Below are 22,464 nucleotides of genomic sequence, written 5' to 3' on the forward strand. Positions count from 1 at the left end.
TCAACTGGGGCTTCCTACTCCCCAAATGTCTCTTGTTGACCTGAAAGTTCACCTTTATTTTTTTTTAATTTTTTAACATTTATTTATTTTTGAGACAGAGAGAGACAGAGCATGAACGGGGGAGAGTCAGAGAGAGGGAGACACAGAATCGGAAACAGGCTCCAGGCTCTGAGCTGTCAGCACAGAGCCCGATGCGGGGCTCGAACTCACGGACCGCGAGATCATGACCTGAGCCGAAGTCGGCCGCTTAACCGACTGAGCCACCCAGGCGCCCCTGAAAGTTCACCTTTAGAGATGCGTACATGCCTTCAAGAGACTCCCAACAAAGAGCACATACTCCTGAATTATCCCCCAAACTCCAGCTGGACCCAACACCAGTCCTGTTTAGGGAGTGAGACATTGCTAGCCCAGGGGGGACTGCGGGAAGCTGGGAAAAAAGGCGATTCCTACTTGGGACAGTCTACCTCCAAGGCCCTCCTTTCCAGGGGACCCTTTAAGACTAAATTGTTTTGCCAGACAAGATCCTATGTGTCTGCAGTCATGGTCTCAAAGAGGATTTTCCTAACACTCAGCAGTGTGTTCAATGGTAACTTGCATGGGCCTACCTAACCCTGGTGCTCTGATTCATTTTCCAGTTAATTTCCCTCTTCAGATCATAACTTTACTCCTTTCAGTGGCATTGAGTTGGTTTCCAAGCACTTGGGAGAAAGGTGCTTTCCTCTGGGCCAGCCCCTCCAGAATTGCTCTCTCCATCAACCATGCGATCGCTTCAACTCTGGGTGCAGTGCTTCTCGAACTGCAGTGTGCATGAATCACCCAAGGACTCCTACAACACAGCGTGCTGGGTCCTACCCCCAGAGATTCGGGTTGGCTCCGCCACGGATGGAGCCTGAGAAATCACTTTTTTTTAATGTTTATTTATTTCTGAGAGGGAGGGAGAGCACAAGCAGGGGAAGGGCAGAGAGAAAGGGAGACAGAGGATCCAAAGTGGGTTCCGCGCTGACAGCAGAGAGCCTGACACGGGGCTCGAACTCCCAAGCCACGAGATCGTGACCTGAGCCAAAGTCAGACACGTAACCGACTGAGCCACCCAGGCGCCCCGAGAATTTGCATTTCTAACCAGCTCCCTGATTTCCTTGCCTCTGGGAACCCAGATTCTGTATTATTAAACCAGGGCAATAATACCTTCTTTACAGGGCTGTTGAAAAAAAATCAGAAAAAAGATGACATACGTAAATATATTCAGAGTGCTAAGCCTCTAACAGAATTTAATGACTGCTAATTCCCATCATGGGGCATTGTTGTGGAGAAAGGGATTTCTGGAGATGACACCACAGCAGACTTAAGGAAGCAAGAGAAATTAGCTGGGGGAAAAGGGAATGAAGGGTGTTCCCAGCTTTGCAAAGCCTTACAAAACAGTGTGTAAAGGCTCAGTGCACACACACACACACACACAAGTAGCTAATTCAGAAAGCTGCCAGAAGTTACACTTGGCTAACGCAAGTTCAAGGATCACATGTACATATGCAGGGACCTGATAACAAGGGCCTATTGTGCTATAAGAGAAAGTTTCAACTCCATTCTGCAGGGATTGGAAAACCACCGAGGTTGTTTGAGGCATGCAGTGACACGAAGGAGGGATGGTGTAGGGGAGGAGGTAAGGGTTTGGGCTGACAACTAAATTTCTCTCTTGAGTTTCTAAGTAGGTGAGGAGAACACAGCCGCCCCCCCCCCCCCCCAGGAGAAGAAGCAGCACAGAAGAAACCGCTGGCTGGGGGAAGAGAATGAGTTGAATGTCAGATATGTGAAACTCAAGGCAGCTGTACCGCACCCACGTGGAGGGGAGAAGGGGTGGCTAGATCCGTGACTCTCCATGTCTGGAAGGGAGCTCAAATCGTAGATTTAGAAGGCCTTCTGCAACTTAGGTGGAAATTAGATCCACAGGAATAGACGACATAGCCCAAGGAGTACGTAGTGTGAGAGAGATGCTGGGGACCTGATTCTGGAGAACAATAACATGTACGAGCAATCCCTAATGGAGCATGAGTCAAGGTTAATCACAGTGGGCAGGACCTGTGCTTCCTATTATCATAATATCTTAATACAGTCCCCTCTGGGTTACATGGACATTGAGGTCAGCTTTGGCCAATGGGACCCACCACCTCCAGTGCAGCATTGAGGTGGGAGGAGCAATGCAAAGAGGCCTCAACGACAGACCATAGGGAATGTGCAGAGAGTTAGTGAGAAGGGAAGGCACGTGGCTCGTGAGTTCGAGCCCCGCATCGGGCTCCGCACTGACAGTGTGGAACCTGCTTAGGATTCTCTGTCTCTCCCTCTCTCTGCCCCACCCCGCCCTCAACATTAAAAAACTGGCAAGTGACTGTGATCACCAGTAAGCACTGTCCCCTCAGTGGCCACACTCCTCAGAGAAGCGGCTCCAGAAGCGCCGGCCCCCATGGGTCATCCTGTAAAGACGGGGGTCTCTTCTCCAAGAAAGTTTGCATAACCGAGATCCCTGAAATTGCCCAAAGCTCGGAAATCATCTGCTGAGAGAAAGCTGTTGTGAACCATGAGTCGCGACAAAAATAGATCCCGTCCCCCTTCTTCCTTCAGACAAACAAGACACCCACATGAATCCACCGGCTTCCACCCCCGCCATCCTGCTAGGCTCGGCCAAACCATCACCAACCAGCAGGATCCTGCGTCGGCCCAGCCCCCAGCACTAACCTTTCCAGCCACCGGCTTCTGAACAGCCTGACCCACAGGGAACAACGCAAGAGCCTACCTCAGGAGCCCAGGTAAGAGGAAAGTTAATGAACACAGAGAACTACAAGGGAGTCCGGCTCTCCCTGCAGGGGGGGCAGAAGGACAGAGGAACAACTGGAAACGTTCACGGGGGGGGGGGGGGGGGGGAGAGGAAACGCTCCACCTGACACCCGAGGTCTGTGATTGGACCACAGTCCGTGGGTATCCACGTGTGACCTTGTCACCCATGCAGGAAGTATGGGGCTTACAAAAATCCAAACCCATCAGAGAAATTGAGGCAACTTCAGATGTATGTTTTGCTTTTTTTCCTCCCCCTCCTCTGAAAGTGGTGGATTGAAATTTGAGTTCGTCCTCTCTCGTTTTCAGAAATACATTGTGCAAACAATGAGGCACCCCTGTGTCCGGGCCTACCTAACCCCAAAGAGTCAAAACGCCTTAGTTACCCCCAAAGCCATTTCCTTAGGAAGCAAGCCCAGGGCCTCCCTCTTGAGATAAGGGAACTCCTGCCTGATGTCATGGAGATGGGGGCCAAGGCTTCGATGGGATTGTCACAGGCTCAGAAAACACAGGAAACATTGAGGCAGAAGGAACGAAACACAGTGTAGGGATGGAAACCTGATCTCCGTGGACCAGCTCCTATTACAGCTGGAGGAGGGTGGGGTCGGGGAAGCAAATCTAAAACCACCTGACCATTGAGACAGGACTGCAATGGGGCAGAAAGCCTTCCCTGAGACAGGGATGGCACTCTGGAAACAACTGAGCCAGGAGCCGTTGGATTCGGGCTGTTAAGTCCCCTGAGCTGGAACATACTATTCTCACAGGCTGCACCTGTGAACTTTCTGGAGGCACGTGTCCCATTGCGAGGACTCCTTGCAACGTTACGGCTCTGAAGAGACCGTCTCCCCAGGCAGTGTCCCCTAGCAAAAGAGAAGGGAGAGAAAAGCCATAACTGGCCTGGCTCCCAAGGGGACGGGATGGCGGGGGGAGGGAGCCCCCACTTCATCTTTGAACTTCCTCCGAAGTTCCGGGTGGCCTTGACCACCCGTCTTGACCACCCATCAAGGCCCGAGGCAAACAGTGAGACAGGCTTCTTCACTGTGTTGCTTTTACAAAGTAAATCACGTCTTTACAGACAAGGGTATATCCTCCGAGTGTCTCCGGAGTGTGCTCCGGGAGGCCGAATAGAACGAGTTCTCCCCAGGACTAGACACTGATGCATTCACTCCCTCCGGGTGGAATTAGCTAGGAATTCCCTCCGGTGGGGTTGGAAGAGTCGTGTTGTTTGTTTTTGCCACAGGACATTTCCCACGAAAAACCCACACAGCGCTCCATAGGGAAGCTCAGCCTCTCGGGCTGCATGAGGAGGGGGCCGTGCTGGGTCCCTGGCCCGCGGGGCTCCCCCTGCTTTTCTGATGCCTCCTCTGGGACATCTCCTCTCCACCCCCCCCCCCCGGCCCCCTTCCCGGGCCCCCGGGCTCCTCCGACCGCAGCTAGGAATCACAGGACGATCCATACCGCTAAGTGAGGCCTCCTGCTTCAGATTCCCGGGCAGGATTAGGCCCAGAGGGGCCGGCTTTGCGGTGACAGCCTAGCGCGGGTCAGCTGGTTTGTCACGGTGCACCTGCCGCTCCCGGCCCTTCGCGGCCCGCTGCTACCAGGCCGGAAATGGGCCCTTCAGTAAACCCCGCAGCTTCCGCGCCAGCACGGGGGCCTCTTGACATCTATTGTGTACAAGCCCCAACCCGGTACGAACCTCTCTGAGATTCCCCCTCATATGCTCTCTCAGCAAGTGTGAATAATACCTAAACACCAGACTTACGCCATTGGACTCAATTAACCTTCTCTAAAATGAATGTGTCCTTAATACCTACACCAAACGCTGATCAAGGCATTCTGATTTGGGGAAAAGAGAGAAGGGTTACCTCATTTCCCAGCCTCTTGTGTCAACAGCCCACTTTAGGTTCTGTACTGGCCACTCCTGAATAATTGAAAGTCAAGATCACACATGTCAGTGAAAGAACCTATAATTAACGCCCAACTGTAAGCATTAGACGCTCTAAATTCACTCAGATTGTTCTTAAAAGGGTGTTCTTAAAAGGAGAGAGAGAGCTTGACCTAGTTTTTATTTAGGAAAAACAGCCTTTTGTGTTTTTAGAGCATTTTCTTTTATAATGAGACAACCATATTGTCACGCAAAGCCACTGGTTAAGTGACACAGTCATCCCACCGCTGGATCGTGCGAGGCTTCGACAGGGTAGCAATGTCATGACCCACACACGGTACGTGGCGCAGGGGACTTCAAATTCTATCAAATCCTACACCCACGTCCTTCCTACAAGTAAGGAAATTGCAGTCCAGGTGGGCGAAGGAACTTTCTCCATCTCCCAGAGCTAGCTGGCAGGCGGACAGAAGCAAGGACCCCCACGTTTATGGCTCCAAACGAGGGTGCTTTTCCTACCACCGCACGTGATAACAGCAAGGCATTTAGTAAACATCTCTCAGAATCGCTGTTTGGCTTGAAATGCAATTCAGAGAGCGTTCACCAGACACGTCTATGTACAGCGAAATGAGGAACACCTGTGTCACTTAGGTCCTGCACACGTTTGTTCTAAAAGGCATGACCCGTAGGCTTTCAAACGTTGCTCCCATTTGTTAGACCCTCTGTGGACAAGCTGGCAGGATCGGCGCACTTCTGAAAGGCCAGCGAAAGTGGGTAGAAGGCCAGGACCAAGGGGTGGCAATGTAATGGGAAATAGTCCGTCCCGTGTAGCCCCGTGGTTCTCAACCCCAGATGCATTAGAATCGCTCAGATTTTTTGGGGGCGCCTGGGTGGCTCAGTTGGATGAGCGTCTGACTTCGGCTCAGGTCATGATCTCGCAGGCTGTGGGCTCTGGGCTGACAGCTCAGAGCCTGGAGCCTGCTTCCGATTCTGTGTCTCCCTCTCTCTCTGCCCCTCCCTCGTTCACGCTCTGTCCTCTCGGTCTCAAAAATAAATAAACATTAAAGAAAAAATTTAAAAAATTAAAAAAAGAATCACTCAGATTTGTATTATTTTATTTTATATTTTATTTTCTTTCCTAGGAGGTTGCATGCCCAATGTGGGGGGAGGGGGGTCAGACTCACGACCCTGAGATCAAGAGTCACGCTCTCCACTGAGTGAGCGAGCCAGCCAGGCACCCCAGAGTCACTCAGATAGTTTTTTCTTTTGAGAGAGAGAGAAAGAGAGAGTAGGGGAGGGGCAGAGAGAGAACCTCTCCATGCCCAGCTCAGACCCCAACAAGGAGCCTGACTCGGAGCCCAACGCTGGGCTCGATCTCACAACCAGGAGGTCGTGACCTGAGCCGAAATCAAGAGCTGGACGCTCAGCTGAGTAAGCCACCCAGCCCCCCCCCACTCAGACGTGTTAACGTACCAATGTTGGGCAGCACCACAAGAGATCCCTTTGGCAGGATGTGTGAGTGCAGATAGGGTTGAGCAGCCCTGGAGAGCAAGGTTTTGGTGTCCAACCCGGGCTAGAAATCCCCAGCCCTGACAACAGAGGACCCAGACTCTGAGTCTCCCTCACGTATTTCAGAAAACGGGAACGAATCCTATCTTGCTGGGTGGCTATAGCCTGAAGCCATCCCGTGCAAAGGGACAGAAGTGAGGAAAATTAGAAGGACCCCACTGTGTGGAAGGTGTTTGGTATGGGATCGGTGTCTCTGAATTCTTCTTTGCCTTCTGCTCTCTTTTTTTTTTCCCCCGCTGGAAAACACACACACACACACACACACACACACACACACACACACACACCCCATGTCAGCCAATGGCTGGGTACACTTAATCCCCTAGGATGTGTTTCTTTCCACTCAATGATTTGCATTGCTTTGTTCAAGTTTGGATAGCTTCCACGTAGCTTCCATTTGTATAGGTTTTCCGTTTGGGAGCATTAAACTATAGGGAGAATCTTTTTAGGGGGTCGGGTCAAGGCAGGAGGAAACTGGCTCAGGGAGGACACATTTCTCCTCTCTGTGAGACACACTTTGTGCCCCTACTACCTGTGTGAGGGGATTCCCTGCCAGCCCAACCCCCCCTTTTAAAACAAAAATTTTTTTAAGTTTATTTATTTATTTTGAGACAGAGACAGCTTGAGCAGGGAGGGGCAGAGAGAGAGAGAGAGAGAGGGAATCCCAAGCAGGCTCTGCACTGCCAGCACAGAGCCCGACACGGCTCTGTTCTGTATGTTGTGTATTGTGTAATGTCACGAAACCGTGAGATCGTGACCTGAGCCGAAACTGAGAGTCGGACCGGACGCTTCATCGACTGAGCCAACCCAGGCCCCCCAGCCCAACCCTGAGAAGATGCCTCAGTAAGTGTGCAAATAATTCAACGTGGCCCTTCCCAGGGGCCTCCGACACCATTTGCACCCTCATCCCTGAACACACGACATATGGAAAATTCTGGCAGGGCACGGCGCTAGAATCAGTAAAGAGCAATAATGGATGCCTTTGGTTCTGGAAGTCACAAAAGCAGAAGTTGGACTCCAGGCTTGGCTTTTCTTGATTTCCCTCGCACTTCACAAGCTGAAGGATGCCATGTGGAGGCAACGGTAGGCTTGGCAGCAGTCCCTCGCTCAGGGAACCGTCAGGCCACCATCCAGCCACCTCCGCTACCAGTCTTATTGGGGGACTGTCTGCCATGGCCGTCTAGAACATTCAAATGGACAACATGGCTGCAGATACGCCCCCCACGCCACCCCCGGCATTAACGGTCCTTCTCGCTTCTTCTCGCCCCGCATTACCCAGCCCTTTTCCCCCTGTACTCACCAAGCACGTGAGCCATTCAAGCATGCAGCTATTTTTACTAGAGTGTGAAGGATTCTCAGTACAAACTATATTTAACAGGAGGTTAAAGTTCACATTACACAATCAGTGGGGCACAGGATTAAATCATTAAACAGCCTGTTCTAGGCTCTTCCTGCTTTTCTCTACAAGCGGGCTTTCAGTCCTGAGGCTTCTTTCAGTGTAGCCTGCAGATGCCTTGAGGTCTTGGTTTTTTTGCAAGAAAGACTTATTCTTTTCCTTTTTCAAAAATTTTTTTAACGTTTATTTACTTTTTGAGAGAAAGAAAGAGAGAGACAGAGCATGAGTGGGGGAGGGGCAGAGAGAGAGGGAGACACAGATCCGAAGCAGGATTCAGGCTCTGAGCTGTCAGCACAGAGCCTGACGTGGGGCTCGAACCCACAAGCTGCGAGATCACGACCTGAGCCGAAGCCAGACGCTTAACTGACCGAGCCAGCCAGGCGCCCCGAAAGTCTTTTTCTTTTCAGGCCTCCTGTGTCTCAGATGGAGATTTTCTCATGGCATCAGGACCTCTGATTTAGCAGGAACCTGTGAGGGAATGTTAAGTGAAGCCCTTCCAGTGTTGGAAGATCTAGCCTAGAAATTCTGAAAAACGCAAGCCATCCATCTGGAGGCTCAAATTGATGCTCGCCGACAACCATCGCTGGCTTTTCAGAGCAAGGTACTGACAAGGGGCTGGGGTCAAGGGTGTTCGTGTCAGAGCAGGAATGAAGAGGAGGGGTCTAAACCGGCTCATCACTAGGAGAGGCACCCGAGAGCAGGGTCCTGGGCCTGGTGTGCATTGTGACGCATTGCCCACATGGTCCCTCAGCTGCTGGAGGAGCTGCCTACAAACAGCCTCAGCCAGTGGCCTGGGCAGGAAGGGCCTCCACTCAAGAGTCACCTCCTTCAAGGTGACACCCCCCTTCCTGGGGGAGCCTGCGTGCAGTGACTGGTCAGGGTTGCAGGGTTGCCTTATGAAGGGCTGGCCCGAACTCAGGACAACTGGAAAACAGCATCCCTGCCTCAGAGCCCCCTGGGTGGGGGGCGGGGGGTAGGGTGTCGGTTCGTTAGGCCTTCCGTTAAGACTGCCTCCTGCATGGCCTCTGCCTCTGGTACGGGTGCAGGTCTCAAGAGCGCCTCCCAAAACGCTCCCGCCTGCAATCCGGGTCTCAGAGTCTGCTCCCCGGAGAGCCCCACCTGCCTGCAACAAGGACCAGAGAACTTGGTAACATTTCTTAACCTATATGACATTCCCCGCTCTGCTTTTTTGTTGCCGGTGCCGGCTGCCGAAAGCTCTTCGGATGCACACGGCAAATGCTCTTGGGCAGACCCAGCAAGTAGCAAGGATATCCCTGGTGAGAGGATTACAGAGGCAGGATGTCACTCCCTATCCTAGACCAATGCAGTGAGGACCCGTATTTTATTTTATTTTTTAAGGTTTATTTATTTTGAAAAAGAGAGAGCGAGAAAAACAGAGTGCAAGCAGGGGAGCGGCAGCGAGGGAGAGAGAGAATCCCAAGCAGGCTCCGCACTGTCCCGTCGGCGGGGAGCCTCACTTAGGCTCGACCTCACGGACCGTGAGGTCATGACCTGAGCCAAAATCAAGAGTCGGACGCTCAACCGCCTGAGCCACCCAGACGCCCGGAGAACCTGTAGTTTAACAAGATCCCCAGATGATTCATATGTGTGTTAATGTTTGGTAAGCACGAGATGATTGGATGAGAAACGACTGAGCGGGAACGTTTACCAGTCGCAAGGAAGTATCCTGCCCCCTTGTTTGCTGCATAATAGGAGTCATCTGTTTTTAGCTCTCAAGTTATTTTTTCCTACGAAGAGGACTTTAAAAACCCATTATTTTGCCCCAGTCCGATCGCAGGCAAAAGGGCGGAAGACGGAGGCAGATGGTCAGGCAGCAGATAGCTCCGGTTAGGGAACCTGGCTGCCACATTAAGCAAACCAGGGAAAAGCGTGGACGTAGAGTCCAAACGCAAAGTCAGTGGCAGCAGGTTCTTGGAGCGTAGAGGATGCGATGCGACAGATGAACTTGGAGCTTTCCCAAATGACCCCACGGAAGCTGGTAGAAGACAGCCCCCCGGGGGCAGGCACACACACAGGCGGGCAAAGGGACGCACTCCCACCCGTCCTCTTAACCCGGCTGTCTGTGGATTTTCAGCAGTCCTTCACTGACAAGGGACTGACTTATACTAGAAGGACAAGAGTTTGTGGTAGGGACAATGAGACGTTTCCAAGGCATCCTTCCTAGGAAGGATCCAATCATTCTTGGCGGGTCCTTCCGTGGCTCATGAACCGCTGCAGTAAGCCGTCTGTCTGGATTTCTTTACAGATAGACCTGTAGGCCGGGTTGTCCTGTAACTGTGTCTTCCAGCAAAAGTCCTAGAGAGCAGCACAGGACAGGTGAGTGGTGCTCATACAGAGTGACGCTGAGCCACGACTGATTCGCGTCTGGCTGTGGCCTGTTCTCTTTCAAGGGCAGCATGGGGAGGGGAGCTGCCATGTGACCAGGACCCCCAAGGGAAGTGTGAGCGTCAGCAGATATACAGGGGAGACGTGGGAGGGTCCCGGTCCTCGATGAAATGTGTCTCCCACTCAGCGCAGCTACAGACCCAGAGCAGAGCACAATGGAGCAGCTGTGGGCACTTCTGAGAAGTGGCAGCAGGCAGATTGGGGAGGGAGACCAGAAATCCAAGTGCCACTGAACCAGCAGTGAGTTTCCCACTTGTTTGACAGTGTATCCGCAGTCTGGATTGGGGGCAGCCCCGAACTTGGAAGTGCACGTGTGTGGATTGAAAGATCTCCCTCTAGTTCCGGCTCAAGGTGAAGTTAACACGGGGGGCTGTTCTTTATCCTTCCTTTCACCATTCTCTCACAGCGGGCCCCCAGGCGATCAGAGCAGTGGCAGTGACAGCGGGGACAGGGCCCCTTTCCTCTCTGTTGGGAGGAGTTGTTTCTCCGAAGAATGGGGGCGACCCATTCCTTTTTTTCTCTCTGTTTCCCACCACTTGGCCCTGAATGTGGACACATGTATGGGAGGTGAACAGCACAGTAGGATAAATAGAGCACTAGCTCTCTGTCCAGAGGACGGCCAAGGGGAGCCAGAGTGCTAGAAAGTGCGAGGGAGGTGGCGAAAAGGGAGGAACTTGGGCAAACGGCCCCACCAAGCTGTTCAGAAACTGCTGGGCTCAACCCTGTGCTGTGCATTGGATCTGCCCTTAAACAGCACACCGAAGACTCTGAGAACCGAATTAAGGGGTAGACCACCACCCAAGTCCCAGATGGACAGCAGCCTCCCAGCCCCCACGGGGGGAACACCCATGGGGAAAGGCTGCGTCCCTCCGAAGATTCTGAAAACAAGACAACACTGAAACTACAACCGACAGAAGGCTGGCAGACCTGTCAGCCTGAATCCGTCTGGGTTGATCGTCTATGAAAACACAAATACCAACCTTTACATAACATGGAAACAAAACCCAGGTCGTGTAACGTATCGTTCAAAACTGCCGGGATACCATCCAATATCACTCTGTGTATTCATTTTCTATAGCTAGAGACAAGTGGCCACAAACTTAGTGGCTTCAAACAATACCCTCTTTTTTTTTTTTTTTTTTTTAATTTTAAAGTTTTGTTACATCCGAAGTCCAAAATCAGTCTCACTGGGCTAAGGTCCAGGTGTGGGCAGCGCTGGCTCCTTTTGGAGGCTCTGTGGGAGAATTGTTTCCTTGCCTTTTCCAGCTTTGAGCGGCTGCCCACACTCCTTGACTCATGGACCCCTTGCTCTGTCTTCAAAGCAAGCAACTGAACATTCCTCCGACCCTTCTTCCATAGCCATATCCCTTTCTGACCACAGCCAGGAAACATGCTCTGCTTTTAAAGATGCTTGTGATTATAGTTGGCCCGCCAGTAAATCTTTCCATCTCAAGGTCAGCTGATAAGCAATTTTAATAGTGTCTGCGACCTCACTTCCTTCTGCCCTGCAATGTAACATAGTCACAGTTTCCGGGAACAAGAACAAGGACATCTTTGAGGGAGACTTTATTCTGCCTACCACCCTCAGCATACGAAGAGCCATCAAATCTCAGCTCACATGAAAACAGACAATCAACAGACGCCGGCACCAAAAGGATGCAGATGTTGGCATTTTCCGGCAAGGACTTTCAAGCAGCTATTATAAAATATTCCAAGAACGAAGGGAGAGCACTCTTGAAATGAATGGAGAGATGGAAAGTCTTAGCAGGGAAAGATAAAGGGTAAAGGATAGCCAGATATAAATTTTAGAATTAAAACACGCAATAAACAAAATTTCAAAGCCTGATGGATATACTAATAGAAATTATTCAGTCTAAACAACAGAGGAGAAAAATTGGGGAGTGGGGGGTGGTGGGGGAAGATGAACAGAATCTCCGGAACCAGTGAGACCATACCAAAATGTCTTAACCTTTGTGTCATTCAGGTCCCAGAGGAGCAGAAAGAATGCAGGGCAGAAAAAAAAATACTGGAAAAAAAAATAATGACTAAAAACTACGCAAATTTTGCAAAAGGCATAACCCTATAGATTCAAGAAGCTCGATGAACTCCAGAGAGGGTAAACACTTATATAAAAAAATCCATGCCCAAACACATCCTAATCAAACTGCTAAAAACCAAGAGGAAGCAGCCAGAAATACGACATAGAACAGATCAGTTCAAATGACTGTGCATTTCTTAGCAAAAAGCAGAAATTGACCGATGCAAACAACTGGCAGATTTCTGCTCATCAAAGTAGCAGGAATTTTAACAATTACTACTATCTGGTGTTAGGGTCAAAGAACACGTTAGTGGGAAGAGATATAGGAACATTTATGAGAGGCAACTGGGCGTTTTCTATCAGAATTGTCAATTTATACACCTTTTAACCCCTCATTCCACTTCTAGAAATTCATCCTAAAACAATACTCGTACATGTGCTCAAAGATATTTATTGCGGCATCGTATGTAATGGCAAATAAACACATTAGTTAATAAGAACGTTTATCAATTATTAACAGAGAATCATATTTAACTAAATTACAGAACACCACACTATGTAATGTATGTAATATACTTTTTAGAGCAATTACATTGGAGGGGCACCTGGGTGACTCAGTCGGTTAAACGTCCGACTTGGTAAATGATAAAGACATTTGTCAAATAGAACACCCCCCCCCCCCAAAACACACACACACATCAGGTTTTATGGAGTCTATTAAGTGCCGAGAGACAGAAGATCTGGAAGGACAAAAGCCAAACTGATACCAGTGGTTGCTTCTGAGGAGTAAGATAGGAAGGATGGAAAAGTTACTTGCACTTTTTACTTCATATATCTGTGCATGCGTATGTGTGTGCATGTTAACAAAGAAGAAGTATTATTTTGACATTTTTAAAACGGTAAAAGGCATACCTATGCAAGTTTAGTAACAGTGTCTTCCAGTGTTCTGACCCTAGAAATTTACCAACTAGTCTTTCGCTGTCTTCTGGGGATTTAGCATTTTATTTTATTTTCTTTAATTTTTTAAAATGTTTATTTATTTTTGAGAGACGGCGTGAGCGGGGGAGGCACAGAGAGAAAGGGAGACAGAGGATCCGAAGCAGGCTCTGAGCTGTCAGCACAGACCCCGATGCGGGGCTCAGACCCACAAACCGTGAGATCATGACCTGAGCCCAAGTCAGACGCTTAACCGACTGAGCCACCCAGGCGCCCCAGATTTAACATTTTATTCACTTCCTTTAAGGAAACCAAATCCTCCCATTCAGCATCTCCTAGTGTGTAAGTTTCCTACTGCTGCATAATAAATTACTCCAAGGTTTACTAGCTCAAGATGCTCAAAATGTATTATCTCATCTAGGTTTTGAGACTCGGGAACCCAGAGCATCTTGATGGGGTGCCTCTGGTCCGCGTCCCCCATAGGCTGCAGTCAAGACATTGGCCGGGGCTGTTAGTCATCTGAAGGCTTGAGTAGGCCTAGAGGATCACATACTAGTCTCTCGCCTAACTCCCGGCAAGAGAACTCAATTCCTCACTGGCTGGTGGTCAGAGGCCTCAGCTCCCCTTCACACAGGTCTCTTTGTAAGCTGCTCACAGCATGGGAGCTGACTTTCCTTAGAGCAATTGGTCGAAGAATGAGATAAAGTGGCCGAGATGGAAACCGCAATGACTTCTAGGACTTCTACGAGGCTATAGAAGTGATAGTATATAGTATATAGTATATAGGGGATATACTATCACTTCGGCTATAATGCATTGGTCACACAGACTGACCTTAGTACAATGTGGGGGGAGAACACAATACCAGAAGGCAGAGAGCATTGAGAGCTACCTGGAAGACTGGCTGCCAACGTTAAATTTTGCCCGACACTCTTTCTCTTCTGCTTGTTCAAGTTCACACGCTTTCTAAGAACTTGTAAAGTTCAACTCTATCCTTACAGCATCACTGGTGCATTTAGGGGTCCAGGAGCATCCAGTCCAACATCAAAAGAAAACTTTATGGGATGTCTGGGTGGCTCAGTCGGTTAAGCATCCAACTCTTGGTTTCCACTCAGGTCATGATCTCATGGGTACGTGAGTTCAAGCCCCAAGTTGGATTCTGTGCTGATAGCGTGGAGCCTGCTTGGGATTTTCTCTCTCCTTCTCTCTCTTCCCTCTCCCACCTGTATACACTCACACACACACTCTCTTAAAATAATAATAATAATGATAATAATAATAATAATAAACTAAATGAATAAACTAAAAAAAAAAAAAAACCAACAACGCTATGGACCAATAGGAAATCCCAGATCACAGAACCCCCGCATTTTCCTGTAAACAAGGGAATTTTTATTTCCCTGAAATGATGATTAGGAACAGTTGGGGAAACTGCAAATGTACATAATTGATCAAGGAGAAAAACACAGGGAATAAACGGGCATCTCAATGGGAATCCTTTCAACAAGGAGTCATGTGACTTGTTCTCACCCTACAGCCCAACCTTTACTCCTCACAAGTCAGGGCCATCGTCTCTCCTCCCAAGTGGAACTTCCCATAAGCCATGGAGGCAAGGAAGCAGAAACTCTTGCCAGCTCATAGATCAACATAAAGACTACCAGAGCCTTCTGTCACAGAAAATTTTGGAAGGCAACCAATAAAATCTGGGAGTTAAAAGATATCTCTGTCTCTGCACAAAAACAATATGAAGGACATCAAAGTGTGGCCTTATCTGCGAACTTGGAAGAGAATTTCCTGACGTGTGTATGTTCCTGATTGCAAACGATGTGCGCTGTGGTCTTAGGAGCATAACTGAACAGTACTATTCTTTAAAATTTTTTTTTAACTTTATTCATTTTTGAGAGACAGAGAGAGACAGAGCATGAGCGGCGAAGGGGCAGAGAGAGAGAGGGAGACACAGAATCCGAAGCAGGCTCTAGGCTCTGAGCTGTCAGCACAGAGCCCGGCGTGGGGCTCGAACTCATGAACTGCAAGATTGTGACCTGAGCCAAAGTTGGACGCTTGACCGACTGAGCCACCCAGGTGCCCCCTGAATGGTACTATTCTATACAGTTTAGACTCAGCCAAACATCTAAGTCTTTCATAATATGCTTGCAGATAGGGTGTAGAAATAAAAGGGTTGATTCATCATAGATTGAGCAATCCTTACGCAAAGACTATTGATTAAATCATCGTTGTCAACTTGAAAGAAGTTAACACGCCTCAGGGCTTTGAATTTGGGCTTGCCTCGTTCAACATTTTTATAAACTATTTGGAAAAAGACAAGTAAAATGTGCCGCTTATGTTTTCAGGTATTACAGAGTGAGGCAGGAGAGCCAAGAAGTTGGATTATAAAATCAGAATTCCCAGAGGTCTCCGACAGGCTGAAATGATAGGCCAGAACTCACGACGTGGAAATGGGTGGAAGCGAACAGCATAACATCCTGCCCAGGTGCCAAATGGGAGAGAGCAGGCCTGGAACCAGTTAATGCAGAAAAGCTTTCGGTGAGCTACGGATTTAAGGTAAGTCAGCAGTCCGCCCGCTCTGCCGAAAAGGCAATGCAAAGACCTCAGTCTGCAGTTGTAACAAACAGAGCTCAGACCCACGGAGATCTTGATCTGATGGATCCCACACTGTGAATCTGTGGATCCCTAGAATGATTGACAGAGTCCTCTAGGAGCAGAATACCTGCGAACTCCCAGATGATACAATTCTCTGTATATAACTTTCCCGAGTGACCCATCTAGTAATTCTATCCAAAAAGAAGAAGAAGGAAAAAAAAAAAAAGAGAGAGAGATGAGTTTGTTTGATTCTTTATTTGTTCAAATGATATTTATTGAGAAAAAAAAATATTTGCCGGGTATTCTGCTAAAAGCCAGTGACATGGAGGTGATTGGGACATATCCACCTTCTCCCAGTTATTCATTCAAACCCTAATAGAGCGTCAAGAGATCTGGTCGATGTAATTAAGGTTCCAGATCAGTTGGCCTTACGATAGGGTCGGACCCCAATTGCATGAGTACTTGAAACGCAGAGAGTTTTTTCGGGTTGGTGGCATAAGAGTGAGTTGGAGGTTCAAAGCATAAGAAGGATTCTATGCACCATTGCTCACTGGAAGGTGAAGGGGGGCCACACGGTAGGAGTGCAGGTGGCCTCTGGTTGCTGAGAGGGACCCCCAGCTGAGAAGTCAGCAAGGAAACAGAGACCTCAGCCCTACAACCACGAGGCAATGGATTTAGCCACAAGAATCAGCTTAGAGGACGACCCAGAGCCCCAGCGAACCACAGCCCCAGCCAACACCTTAATTTAAGCCCAGTGAGACCCTGAGCACAGGATGCATCCACACCACACCCAGGCTTCTGACCTACAGAAATTGGGTAATAAACTCGCGGTTGTTTTACAATACTTTGCGCCAATTTATTTACAGCAATAGAAAGCTAACACAGGTGATAAAGAAACAACAGCCACACAATGAGGTAAGTGCCCTGATGGAGCAAAGTCGCAGGGTACATGGTTGATGGTCAATTTCAGCATCAATTTCCCCCTTCTCTTCCCTCGGTGAATCTCAGTTTTGTTCACTCCTCATCCATACATACAAATGTGGCCACTAACTGCACCCCAAGCTCCCAATGTGGGGCTGATCAGTCTAAAACAGGGTTTCCCTGGGGGCACCTGGATGGCACAGTCGGTGAAGCATCCGCCTCTTGATCTCAGCTCAGGTCATGATCTCACGGTTGGTGAGTTTGAGCCCACATGGCGCTCTACTCTAATGGTGCAGATCCTGCTTGGGATTCTGTCTCTCCTTCCCTGTACCCCTCCCCTACTTGTACGTGCTCTCTCTCCCTCTCCCTCTCTCTATTAATAAATAAACATAAAAAATTTAAAATGGGGTTTCTCAATTTTGGCATTATTGACGTTTTGGCCTAGATAATTCTTTATTGTGGGGGTTATCCTGTGCATTGTATGGTATTTATCAGCATCTCTGGCCTCTACTTTTTTTTAAATTTTTTTAAGTTTTATTTATTTATGAGAGAGAGAGACAGCATGAGTGGGGGAGGGGCAGAGAGAGAGGGAGACACAGAATCTGAAACAGGCTCCAGGCTCTGAGCTGTCAGCACAGAGCCCGATGCGGGGCTCGAACTCACGAACCGTGAGATCATGACCTGAGCCGAAGTCAGACGCTTAACCGACTGAGCCACCCAGGTGCCCCTGGCCTCTACTCACCATATGCTAGCAACACACACTCCCCCTGTCCTCCATTCATGGCAATCAAATCTGTCTCCAGATATTGCCAAGTGATAAGGGCGGGGAGGGATGAGGAGCAAAATCACCCCCAGCTGAGAACCATCCATCTAAAAGTGCGCTTACGTGCCTTGCTAATGTTTGGTTCAAGAACAGGTATGTGACCACTTTGGAGAATGAGTGGTAAAGAGAAGGCTTTGGAAGGTTCCAGATGTTGTTATGCGCAGATTTGAGCACTGGGCCTTCTGTGGCCATGTCAAACCCAGCCTGGGGACAGAGCCATCCCGAGGTCTACCCTACCTCTAGATTACTGGTTATGTAAGCCAATTGATTCCTTACTGTTCGAGACGATTCAAGATTGTTCAGGAGAATTCAAGGCACATCTGGGTTTTGCAGCCAACAGTCGCCTAACTGGTGCCAACGTACAAGATGCTGTCAAAGTCCAGGGGAAGATGTACGTCACAAGCCGAGTCAGGAAAGAAAAAGCAAAAGAAAAGAAGGTAGGCCCAGAAGAGTTTATGGAGTGCTTTCACATCGTATTTAAAAAAAAAAAAAACCAACTCTCTTAAATTTCAAAATGTGTGATACAATATTATTAAGTACAGTCACCAATGCCGTACGTCACATCCCCATGACTTATTTATTTCCTAACTGAAAGTTTGTAGCTTTTGACCCCCTTCATCCATTTTGCCCACCCCCTGCCCCCTCCCACCTCTGGCAACCACCAATCTGTTCTCCGTATACCTATGAGCTTGGTTTTTTTATTCGTTTGTTTTTTTAGGTTCCGTATCTAAGTGAGATCATACGGTATTTGTTTTTCTCTAACTTATTTCCCTTAGCCTAACTCTCTCGAGATCCATCCATGTTGTCACAAATGGCAAGATTTCCATCTTATTTATGGCTGAATAATATCCCGCTGTGTCCACACGACATCTTCTTTATCCATCCATCTGTCGGTGGACACTTAGGTTGTTTCCATAGTTGGCTATTGTGAATAACACTGCGTGTCTTCTTAAGTTTATGTTCTTATTTGTTTCCGATAAATGTCCAGAAGTGGAATTGCTGAATCCTATGGTAGTTCTAGTTTTCATTTTTTGAGGAACCTCCATACTGCGTTCCAGAGCGGCCGCACCAATTTACATTCCCACCAACAGCGCACAAGGGCTCCTTTCCCCCACATCCTTGCCAACGCTTATTATTTCTTGTCTTTTTTGGTGATGCCATTCTGACGGGTGTGAGGTGACACCTCGTTGTGGTTTTGACTTGCATTTCTCTGATGATGAGCGATGTTGAGCATCTCTTCCCGTGTCTGTTGGCCATCTGGATTCTTCCTTGGGGAAGAAAATGTCTATTCGGATCTGTGCATTTTTTTGATTAGCTTTTTTTTTTCTTTTGCTACTCAGTTGTATCCATTCTTTATATATTTTGGATATTAACCCCTTCTCAGATATAGCATTTGCTGATTTGTTTTGTAGTATTGGTTTTTGCCCATTCTGTAGGTTGCCATTTTTTGTTGATGGTTTCCTTCGCCGTGCAGAAACGTTGTGGTTTGATGTGGTCCTGCTGTTTATTTTTGCTTGTGTTCCTTTTGCTCTTAAAGGTGTCAGTCACATCACACCTTTGATCCTAAGCACCCTGGAAGAAGATACTATTATCTTCACCTTACATCTCAGGAAAGTTAACGGCTTGTCCATTGTTATGAGACAAGGATGGGTCAAGTTCAAACCCCGGGCTTCTGATACCAGATAGGCTCCCCCCACCCCCACTCTTTATTTGAACCATGACTTCTTTTATATCAAAAAATATATATATAACATATAATCTATATATAAATATATATAATATATAATTTTATGCTCAAAAATATTTGATATACTAGACAAAAGTTCAAAATTTTGAGTGAAGGGTCCGAGGTTTCCCATAAGCCCACCTCTACTGTCACTCCAAAAGATACAGCCTCATCTTTCCAGAAAATCACTCCAGCCGGGACTTTCCTGAGGTTTCCCCCACTTATACTTCCTTGTTGGTTTTTTCCCTGTTTCTTCACCATTATTTTATCAAGGCCCAGTTTATTCCTGAAATTACATACGGTAGCCCAAGTTTTTGGTGATTTTTCTTCCTCTTAACTCAGAGCATTTACGATGCGCATGTTGCCAGACGCACTTAAGCCTCACCAGATGGGGCCCGAATAGTAGTCATTCTGAAAGAGCTCACCACGTTGGTCCCCACCTGCTTATCCAGGTGTATGCTTATCACCGTCCCCCTTCTCTTTCTGGGTCTCCTCACTGAGGTCTTCCTCTGGGGACACTTCACCCCCATTCCTGCAACCCCTCTCACCACGAGAACTCCACTGGCTGCACCAAGCGGTCCGCCCTGAAAACAGAAGGACACCTTTCCTAGTCTGTCCCTCTCGGTCACCTGGAAACCAAAGCAGCTTTGCACGTGCCTGGGCACTCATACATCCCGTACCCCGAAGACAGAGCCCAGCAAACACCAGCTTCTTCTGCCTCCGTCTGCAGCCCCTTTCCTAATGTGGCTTTGCTGTGGAGGCACAGACGCCATGCTGCTCCTCTAGTCTTTGTCTCTATTTCTAGAAATGATATCAGCCACCGGGTTTTGGATGCTTACTCTGGGCCAGACGTTATGCTAAGCACCTGCCAAGCTACCTCATTTAGTCCTTACCACCGCCAGATTGGGCAGGTATCCTCATGAGGCACCTTTTACAAGATGGTCTCTTACAGCTAAAAAAGCTTACGGAGCTTGGGTAAGGTCCTACAGCTGATCCAAGAGGTCCTTGCTTAATCCACACATACGCTGCTCTCAAGGTACTACAGTAACAACTTCCTCCTGTCTCCCGCGGTCAAAATCAAAAGCCCTTTGAAAATGAGCTCATGCAAGGCGGTCCCTCTAGCACCTGGTCTGCAGACACCCTCTGACATGCTGCACGTATTATTACAAGTCATTGTGAACATGCATCGAGTGCTCGTTATGTTCTAAACACTTTGCATTATTAATGCACGAATCCTCAAAATGACCCTGGTTAGGTAAGTACTGTTATTGTTCCTTATTTCACAGATGAAACACACACACACACACACACACACACACACACACACACACACAAGCAAAGGCACTGAATGGTTAATTAACATGCCTGAGGTCGCACAGCTAATGAGCAGCAGAGCTATGATGAGGACACAGGCAGTCTGGTGCCAGAGCCCATGCCCTCACCCCCTCTGCTACTGATTACTGCATATCTACCGTGTTCCCATGTTTTCTCTAATCTTCCCAACGTTCCTGCAAGAGGGCTATGGCCCCAGTTTTATAACCAAGCAACCTGAACATCAGAGAGAGGAAATAAACTTGCCTAAGCTCTTGGTCACTAAATGGAAACATCCAGATCCCCACCAGGTCTACCCTGTCTGTCTTTTCCTGCGTGTTTTTTTGTTTTGTTTTTTTTCTGTAGCCCCAAGCAGGTTCCCTACTCCATCCTCCCAGCATCTCCCCGAGAGCTACAGCTCAGGTCTGTGCTCTGGGCATGGAGAAAAGGAGGAGGGCGATTAAAGAAGGTGGCGGCTGCCAGCTGCTGCTTCAAACAAAATAGATCCACATTTACAAAGGCACCAGGGCTGGTTGCCTAGCAACAACTTTCTACCTCCCCAAGCTGCTCTACCCCATCCTTAACCCACCGCACATCACACACTCCCCTTGGCCCGCAGTGCCCTCTGAGACATCCCCCTTCGAGGCCGCCTTTGTTCATTTTAACCTGATTTGCTGGGCAAATGCTCGCAGCTTGCAACTTGCAGAGAGCCCAGGAAACACGCAATTCATGCCACAGATGGCCCTGGGGCAGGCCGAACAGAGCCCTCCTCCCTGCACGGCCCAGACCTTGGCACTCGCAGGATATCTAATGCTGTGGGAAGGAGAAGGTCTCAATTTCAGGCTCTTTGTCAGATCCCTGAAGGTTTAAAAAAAGAGTTTTGTGTTTCACATATGTCAGGTTCTTTAAATAGTTCTTTGAAATAAAAGTTTGATTGGGATAGAACGAAAGTAGACTGTCTGGATTTCTTTTTTCATCTTATCCCCCATGTTTGAAGTTAGAGCCTCTTAAATTTAAACTTATCTTCAGTTCCACCAATCCAAAAGGCCTTGGGGCTATTTTTGTCCTAGACTCTTAAAGGGAGGTAGGACAAGGCAGAATACATAGTTCTCTGAGCTCTACTTTCCAGCAGAAATGACAAGGGACAGCCGTAGTGTAGCCCCCGGCAAGTCCAGAAGTTTCCGACTTCATGGGAAGTGATGCTGACCTGAGAGCTGCATTATCACTCTCGGGGGCTCTGAGCACTTTTGTGACCATGGGTCCCTTTATCCACAAAAAGAAAAAAAAGAAAGAAAAGAAAAAAATATTAACAATTTTGTATTTTACAGGTAGGTTGGTATGAAGACAAATACGATCCAGGCTGGAATCATTAATACATATTCATTACCTTTATTAGGATATGTTTATCTTTTTTCTAATGTCAAAGGAAATTGAAACATTTCCGTGAGCCCGTGAAAATTTATGAGTCCACACCGCTGCACCTGCTGTGCCTAATGGAGAAGACGGCACTGCCGAGAGCGGACCAGAACACGGCAAGCATTATGGAGACACTGGTACCCAGCCCTGCACTCCGAGCCATGAGATTAGGACGAAAGTAAGATGTGGTGCCTGCACTCAAGAGGCTCGCAGCCTGGCTGGGGAGGAAGAAAAGGCCATGGCTGCAATCACCGAACCACAGAAACTCAGCGTGGCCGCCACCGATAAGATCACCAAGGCCCCTTTCTTATTTAGGGGCCCTTGCATCTCATTCCCGCTGGAAGAAATAACACATTTGAAAAATAGCAGTTTGAGAACAGTCCAGAGAGGTGGGAGGTGGCTGTGGCACGCATGGTGATGGATTGGACATTGGGGTTAAAGAATAGCCAAGGAAGATTTCTGGGTTGGGGGCTTGAGTGGCCATCTTCAGAGACAAGAAATATGGAAGAATGGATTGCAGAAGGAAGTGAGTTCCGTGTTGGGCAGGTGGAGTTCCGTGTTGGGCACTCAATGTGTGTTGGGCAAGTGAGTTCCGTGTTCGGCAGCTCTGATGCCC

General features: G+C 48.4%; 2 long non-coding RNA genes across 3 annotated transcripts; both read left to right on the forward strand.

Moving 5' to 3' along the window:
* The first annotated feature begins 7,771 nt into the window (after positions 1 to 7,771).
* LOC128312087 (uncharacterized) lies at positions 7,772 to 11,959 on the forward strand. Its single transcript, XR_008290893.1, has 3 exons — positions 7,772 to 8,271; positions 9,030 to 9,291; positions 9,937 to 11,959. It is a non-coding gene; the product is annotated as an uncharacterized LOC128312087 (long non-coding RNA).
* A 3,031-nt stretch (positions 11,960 to 14,990) lies between these two features.
* Positions 14,991 to 21,738, forward strand: LOC113599622 (uncharacterized). Of its 2 annotated transcripts, XR_008295177.1 has the most exons (3): positions 14,991 to 16,566; positions 17,729 to 17,832; positions 19,927 to 21,738. It is a non-coding gene; the product is annotated as an uncharacterized LOC113599622 (long non-coding RNA). The 2 variants fall into 2 exon arrangements; XR_008295176.1 differs by having other exon boundaries at positions 17,729 to 21,738.
* The last annotated feature ends 726 nt before the right edge of the window (positions 21,739 to 22,464 follow it).

The sequence above is a fragment of the Acinonyx jubatus genome, chromosome C1, assembly GCF_027475565.1.
Source record: "Acinonyx jubatus isolate Ajub_Pintada_27869175 chromosome C1, VMU_Ajub_asm_v1.0, whole genome shotgun sequence".
Classification (NCBI taxonomy): Eukaryota; Metazoa; Chordata; class Mammalia; order Carnivora; family Felidae; genus Acinonyx; species Acinonyx jubatus.